Genomic DNA, 8,669 nt, shown 5'->3' on the forward strand with positions numbered 1-8,669 from the left:
TGTCCATCTTTACGCGTAATGTACTAAAACGGTATAGGGAATATATACCGCATAGTCACTAACGAAACGCCTCTAGGCACCAACAGTATCTAAAAAGAAGCTAGGGGGGCCGATTCCACTTACAAGGCGCCAAAGGGACCGATTCCACTTTGGTTCCCTTGCTTACGAATCCGTATTATCTGTTATTGCCATATATAGAGCAATGAGCATTACCCTCATTCTCATACCGAGCGGCATGGCCTAGAGGTCTTGACCATTGCTTAGCATTCGGGAGGACGCCGGTTCGATTCCGGGTCCGTCTGCCTTGGTCCAAGTTTTTCTGTGGTTTCCTTGGATCACTTAGGCAAATGCTGAGGCAGTAATATTCCACAGATAATCTTTCACTCTCTTATGTCTTCATTTCGTCCGTCTCAACTTTCTCACCCGAACCACCACCCACCCATTCCCACGATTCCTGAAAGCAGGCTGAAGAGGGCTTTCCGCCCTACCTTCCGGCATAGTCCGGAGGGACTGCTCGCCCACCAGCATTAGTGGCTGGTGGGAATGAAACACCCAAAAGTTAAGTTTACCCTCATGAAATTGACCACTCTAGAAAGAGAGGAAACGACCATGTCGTCAATACCCATCTCTGAAAATTGTGTTAATAAAGTAATATATGCATGGATATTTGCGTTACAACTTATACTTATCAGGATGAAAACGTTTGTGTGCATGTACAAATCAAACATGCGGTACAAATAAGTAAGGGAGTCAAAGTGTAATCGGTTCTCGGTTCCCCTAACGTCTTGTATTTCACTTTGATTCCCTTCTGATATACGAACATATCTATTTCTTCTTACATCTATGAATACAAATTTGGCAAGCCCTACGCTACAATCTCCCGCATTCTTTTTCACACAACTCCTTATAAGTAACAATATAATATACTGAAGATAAACTTACATTAAATTCACCAAGACCTACCTCAGTTCATCATCATCATAAGGTCGTCAGTCCTAAGACTGGTTGGACACGCACCTCCACTCTTTCCTATCCTGAGCTAATCTGCGCATTTCCCTAAAACTAGAACAACCCGTATCCTTAACTATTTGTAAGTAATCTAAACTAAGTCTGCCTCTACCCCTCCTAACTTTCGTTTCTGCCTCTAATATGTCTCTGACTAGACCTTCATGCCTGAGAAGGTAATACTACATCGAATTCTTCTCTCATTATGGGATGACCTAGCTCATCTACCTGCACACTATCTTTCTTCTCTTCTAACTCATGGCCTGCGTAAAGGTTCTCTAAATATTCTTTCTACCTTTCTGTCTTTTCCTCATTTTCTATCAAAATGAGCCTTGCCTCGTTTGTTATTTTATTACTGCTGTACCCTACATCTCTAAAATTGCTCTTGATTATATTATATGCCTCAACGGTTTTACCTACTTCGAACTTCTCTTGTACTTCTTTAAACATCCTATCAATCCACTGTTCCTTAGCTACCATGCATTTCCTAATTATTTCCCACTTTATAGCCTTATATCTTTTTTGCCCTTCTTCGCCTGTCCTGTTTTTGTATTTCCGCCTTTCTTCTAGGTATTAATCCTAAAATCTCATTTGCTATCCAGGGTTTTGTCTTTCTCAGTTACAGCACTTTTATTCATATATTTATCGCAAGTTGGTGGGCTTTCATTACTACTTTTACATATATATGTTACATTTTGCTATTATTATTTGCAGCGACTATCACACGATAGATACAAATATAAGCTTTTACTTCAAAAAAAGCAGTTTAGATTGACTATTAAAATTCTACAGTATTGTAAATAGTATAAAGTAACAATCACACAATAAGCAGAAATATTAAAATTTTTTGCTTAAAAAAAAGATCTTATATTCACTACCAAGAACAAACTGTATAAATATTTGTTTAACAATTGTAGACACAATTTTTGTAATCGATATGAAACAGTCACAGCAATAAGAAATAACGTCGGCATGTGTTCCATCTAGCTGTTGATTATTCATTATTGCTTTTATTTTTTGTGGGTTGTAGGTTAATTGCTACAAGGTTTCACACGATCCAAAGTTTTTGAAAAAACTGATTTTTTTAACTTTGACGATATTTTAAACAATTTTCCGACAATTTATAGCTATTGCTTAAGACGCTTATTTATTATTGTGTGTCTCGGCTACACGAAGCTATTTTTTTTTGGTTTAGTGTCTTTCAATTTTCGGAAAACATTCACTAGAAACTCATCGATTGCCGTTGTCGTCCTTATTCTAGGTATAGGTCGTCGTCCTTATTCTAGGTATAGCTTCGCTTTTTTTATTCTCATTTAAGTTTTTTTGTTTTTGTTGTAACATCTGTAACACATCGTGCGTGCGAGAATGCTGCATCTTGGTTGTCCTCGCTAATCGTCATTATTGAGTCAATATTGGCATCAACACAAGGTATCTCCTTGAGGTATAACCTTTAAAAAGTAAAGTCTTGTTTTTCATTTTTTTTTTATTGCGAGTGTACTTGATGTGAGTGTTTATAGGTATAAATATGCTATTATTGTTTTGTACATTTTTCTAGCTTTTATACACTATGTCTGATTTTTATATTGGAATATTAAAAGGGTAACATCTGGAGGCACCGCAGAGTGCATATTATGATAGTACCACAACGTAGAGGATGTAAAAAGTACTCCGGTTAAGGAACTGTCAATGATTGAGAACAGTTAACAATTTTGCAGCTGCGTTATCTTATTGTCTTTCGTTATCGCGAGCGTCAACTGACTGACAAACACATACCTATTCGTGACCTTCGCAACAGCTGTTTGTGCGTAATGATGTAAATAAGTTGACTGTGAAAATATAGTGGTTACACTTGGGCGGTGGAATGGGTATGCACTGGCGTACCTTCACATATCTTCATCTCCCTTAATTTTTCCGGAGTGGATCACTTTTTAAGTGCTTTTGAGGTGTGTTTCTGCCAGGGCGTTGTATTCGTCGAAAGAGGCGCTGCGGATTTCTGTGAGGCGAGTTTTAGTTCTCGCTGGAGGGCGTTAAGTTCCTCGCGATGTGTGGAGTCGTGGTGTCTTTACCACAGGCGGCGGATTCGGTTTTTCCTTTGAATGGTAATCTCGTTTGAAAGGAGATTTATAGCTTCGTCAAGTTCCGTTATTGTAAGAATTGGAGTGCACTTGCATGAAGATGTTTCGAGGATTTAGCAGATTTATTCAGTCTAGTGAAGTGGTTGGGTTTGGGGGGTTGTTGAGTGGGCGACCGACCTCAATTAGGGATGGAAGATTTTTCGAGCTAAGTGCGTCAAAGATGTAGGATCGGCTGGAAGGGTAGCAGTTTTTGTGACGAAAATGTGGAGAATGTCAGGGGATTTATTGTGGGTGGCAGGAAGGAACGTGGGGTCAGGGATTCAACTGTGAGGTTGAGGTCGAGATCTATGGCAAGAGGTGCCTTTTTTATTGGCTTGTCTACAGTCCCAAAAGACGTGTTTAGCGTTGAAATTGCCTGCGACAATCCTGGGAGGAGGAAGAGTTCAGAAAGGTTTCTATCTGAAGGGGGGTAGTATAGATGGATAATCCTAAGAGGGCCGGATGTTAGCGAGACTTCGATGCCGACTGCTTCTAAGGAATTTGTGGTCAATTATATAGAACTGTGCTTTAAAGAGTACCTAATAAGAATGACTACTTCGCCGGTAGCGCCGTTTTCACGGTTATTTCTGTAGGATGAGAAGTTTGGGACGAAAAGTTTGATTTTCTGTGTCAAATGAGTTTTGGTGATGTAGGCAACACCGACTGACTTATCCTCGAGGAAGTGTTTGAGTTCAGTCAATTTACCTTTAATATTTGAGCATTCCAGGCAACCATACAAAGATTATTTAGGTGGACTGTAATATACATTGGTGGAAGTTTGTAGGATGCCGAACGTTTGAACGAAGACCTGGACTCTCTGTTCTATAGTAAAAGTTGCAGAGGTGTTTTGGAACGCATTATGTTTTTGAGAGAGAGGGGGGAGCTGGTATCTCTGCCATGACATTTTTGGGGAGATCTTTTGCTTTGTATTGGGCAGTGATATGGTTGCGGTCAATAATTAGCCGTGTGGAAGATTTTCATGCAAAGACAGCATTGGGGGATGTTTTTAGTGGCTCTTCTGGCTCAATCTTTACGCTTAGGTAGCAGACCTTGCTAAGTTCGAAGTCCAGACGAACAGACACTAAAGGCCAGATTTTTCCACCGTTGGACATTCGGTGGACGCCGCGGATGACAAAGCCTTTGTGAACAAGTTCGGTTTGGATATCGTCTGTGGAGATGTGTTTGCAGATTCCACATAGGTCGACATGAAGGTCACGATTTAGTTTCAGTTGGTTTGTCAAAAATTCAGCTTTTGATTAGACGAAAGTCGACGAAAATCGTTCACGGAGTTAGGATAGACCCTTATAGAGTTCACCGCCCGACGTGTGGTGATGCCTGACTGACCATGACGCGAAGAATTTTCGGCCAATTTTTCTCGTGGGTCTTTTCCGGAACGAAAGAGCTTGAGAATCCTGTTAGTAGGTTTGAAAATGGTCTTGACGTTGTGTGTATGTAGGATTTTTCCTATTCGGTCAGTGACATTGGATACATACGGCAAAAAGGCTGCGGGCGTACAAGTTTGTGTAGCTATTTTGGGATGTAGCGCCGTTTTTATTTCTTGCTTGGTGTATCCATTTGCTTGAAGGGTTTCAATTGCGAGAGTTCGCAAACATGTACGACACAGTTAATCAGTGTTTTTATGACAGCTCGTTTCTATTCCGGGTGATGGTTAAAGAGCTTGTGCAGATATAGGTCCGTATGGGTAGGTTTTGAGAACTAAACGAAGACGGCCGGTCTGGTAAGAAGTGAAATCATTTTTGACTCAATGGGATTCTATTGATAAAGAAGATCCCCCAAACGAGTGTAGAAAACCAAGGTATTATTGAAGGCAGATATCAATTAATCATACTGCGAAGTTTGTGAGGGAAATCCTGCAGAACCTTCTTGACGGTTTTTCGGGAGGACATTTTGGTCCTAACAAGACCATTGGAAGGGTATGTGAGTACTGGGTCAACTACAAGAAAGACTTCGAAGGCTGGTGTAGGAAATATACGATTTGCAGCCAATAAGGAACCATAAAAGCGACAGCGATCGTCCCTGCGTCAGTATAATGCCAGTAGGCCTTTTGAGATAATTACAATAGATGTGGCAGTATCATTTACGGATACCAATGATGGAAATAAGTGCCTCGTAGTAACAAAGGACAGTTACATTGTCGATGCACAAAACCACTGGGCAAATACCAGCAAAAACACTGTTTATATATATTATATTGTAATGTTTGTGGGTTCAACAAATTAAACTTTAAGAAGAAAACTGTTTATTTACACTAATTATTATTAAAGGACTTCAAAACACTATTAACTTATTACTAGACTTAGGTAATTATTCTATTTATTTACACTACTGTTACTATTCACTGTTCTATTTATTTCACTTCTATCACTTTCAATTTATCTCTTGATTCGCCTCTGCAACGGTCAATTTATTTCTACTCTCCTTCGGCGATCGTCTCTTTCTTTTTATACTCCCTTGCCTTCTTTCGGGAAAGTTCTTCAGCCTTCCAGAGAAGTCTCGTTTTCTTCGAATAGTNTCCAATTCACGTTTCAGACTTTTACCATTTTCTTTCAATTTATTTTCCAAACTTTTACTATTTTCTTCTAAATTATTTTCCAAACTTTTACTGTTTTCTTCCAATTCACGTTTCAGACTTTTACTATTTTCCTTCCAATTCGTATAACTTCTTTGCCATTGTAATGTCTTTTACTAAACCCCACCTGACACCAGTTTTAATGTTCGTAGGTTTAACAAATTAAATTTTAAGAAGAAAACTATTTATTTACACTAATTATTATTGAAGGACTCAAAAACACTATTAACTTATTACTAGACTTAGGTAATTATTCTATTTATTTACACTACTGTTACTATTCACTGTTCTATTTATTTCACTTCTATCACTTTCAATTTATCTCTTGATTCGCCTCTGCAACGGTCAATTTATTTCTACTCTCCTTCGGCGATCGTCTCTTTCTTTTTATACTCCCTTGCCTTCTTTCGGGAAAGTTCTTCAGCCTTCCAGAGAAGTCTCGTTTTCTTCGAATAGTTTAATTGCTTTCCCAGAACGCAGGTACGACACACACGTCTACAGATACGGCGCACATGAAGAAAAGCGCCCGCGGTTAGTCGGCGAATCGATAAGCCGCTCACACACACGTATGCCCAATCGCACACAATCACGCTCTTGGTCGCTACAATATAAAATTATATAAGTTCGATCTTCGGATCGCCAGTATACAGGGGCGGCCTTTGGGGGTGGCGAACAGGGCAACCGCCCGGGGCCTCGCTTTTTCAGGGGCCTCGCACACTCGCGCAACAATCTAATTAGAAAAATATTAGGTAGTAATAGTACACACTACTAATGTTTATTTGAATTTCTTAATAGTCTTAAAAGAAGCCGCAAATTTGCTATCTTTGTCTGTATCAATTTTTTTTAATTTTCGATAACAATTTTACCGATCCGACGAGACTTGAATCTTGACGAAACTCTGGTACAAACTAGAGTGGGTGGATCGGCTTGCGAGTTTCGATGATTTAGGGAGCCGGGCCATAGGTTCAACCATAATGGAGGGGTTCTTAAAGAGAAACCAGACTAAGACAAGTCCCTGAAAGAGGGCAGCAGCTCTTTCAGTACTCAGGGTGGCAGAGATCACGAGGATCGGTATGGCACTCTGATGCACAATACTGCGATGTGGAAGGCAACGGGAAACCACCACATTATGATCCCGAGTAAAACGTTCAACTACTGAAATTAAATGATGGCGTCCTCTGGGGTAAAGCACTCCGGACGTAAACTAGTCCCCCATTCGGATGTCCGGGCGGGGACTACCTCGGGGGATGTCATCAATAAGTGCAATAGGGATAGGTGCAATGTTTCACGAGTCGGAGCGTGGAATGTTAGGTCAATGAGGCAGGTAGGGAAATTAGAAAATTTAAAAATAGAGATGGATAGATTAGAATTAGATATAGTAGGTATAAGTGAAGTCCGTTGGCCCGAAGCTGGAGACTTCTGGAGTGGGGACTTTAGAGTAATACATACAGGATCTGTAGAAGGTAATTCAGGTGTAGGAATTGTAATGCGTAGGAAAGTAGGGCAGAGTGTAGAAAGTTATTTACAAAAAAGCGATAGGATAGTTATGGTTAAATTAAACTCAAAGCCGGTAAGAACGGTATTAGTGCAGGTCTACATGCCTACATCATCTTACAGTGATGAAGACGTAGAAGCAGTCTATGCAGATATAGAAGATGTGTTAAGTTTAGTGAAAGGACAGGACAACTTAATAGTTTTAGGAGATTTCAACGCAGTAATAGGTGAAGGTAAAGTGGGTGCAATAGCAGGAACTTTTGGATTAGGCAATAGAAATGATAGGGGAGAAAGGGTGATAGAATTTTGCGATAAACATAACTTAACCGTCGCGAATACGTTATTTAACCATCACGCTAGGAGGCGCTATATGTGGAAGATGCCAGGTGATTTAGGGAGATATCAATTAGATTACATACTTGTTAGGCAAAGATTTAAAAATCAAGTGAAGGACTGTAGGAGTTATCCAGGAGCAGATATAGATAGCGATCATAATTTAGTAGTTATGAAGACCAATCTTAAATTCAAAATTCTGAAAAAGAGGGCAGGTAGGAGACGTCTCGACTTAGAAAAGCTAAAATGTAACGAAGCGCGTGATAGGCTAGGTAAAATGACAGACGAAATACTAATGGCGGCTGGAGAAACGAATGACGGGGACATAGAGACAGAATGGAACTGCATTAAAACGTGTCTAAAGTCAGCAGCTACAGAGGTACTAGGTCTTAAACAAAACGAAAGTAGGAAACCCTGGATAACAAATGAGATTGTAGGATTAATAGACGAAAGGCGGAAATACAAAAACAGGACAGACGAAGAAGGGCAAAAAAGATATAAAGCTATAAAGTGGGAAATAATTAGGAAGTGTAGGGCAGCTAAGGAACAGTGGATTGATAGGATGTGTAAAGAAGTAGAAGAAAAGTTTGAAGTAGGTAAAACCGATGAGGCTTATAATATAATTAAAAGGAATTTTAGAGATGTAGGATACAGTAGTAATAATATAAGAAACGAGGCAGGGGTCATGTTGATAGAAAATGAGGAAAAGGCAGATAGGTGGAAAGAATATTTAGAGAACCTTTACGCAGGCCCTGAGTTAGGAGATATATTAGAGAAGGAAGATTGTTTGGAAATAGATGAGCTTGGTTATCCTATAATGAGAGAAGAGTTCGATGTAGCATTAAAAAATTTAAAGAATAATAAGGTGCCAGGTGTAGATGGGATACAGGGGCAAATTCTAAAACATGCAGGACAAGAGGTTAGAGATCGCATGTTTAAGTTAGTTAGTCACATTTACGAAACGGGGATAGTCCCAGAGGATTATAAACGGAACGTAGTAGTAACATTACCTAAGAAGAGGGGCGCGGATAGGTGCGAGAAATTTCGAACAATTAGCTTAACTTCCCATGCGTCAAAAATCTTAACTAGAATTGTACAGAGGAGGATGGAAAAAAGGGCGGAAGAACTATTAG

This window comes from Agrilus planipennis, unplaced genomic scaffold, assembly GCF_000699045.2.
Source record: "Agrilus planipennis isolate EAB-ADULT unplaced genomic scaffold, Apla_2.0 scaffold153, whole genome shotgun sequence".
In the NCBI taxonomy this organism is placed as follows: Eukaryota; Metazoa; Arthropoda; class Insecta; order Coleoptera; family Buprestidae; genus Agrilus; species Agrilus planipennis.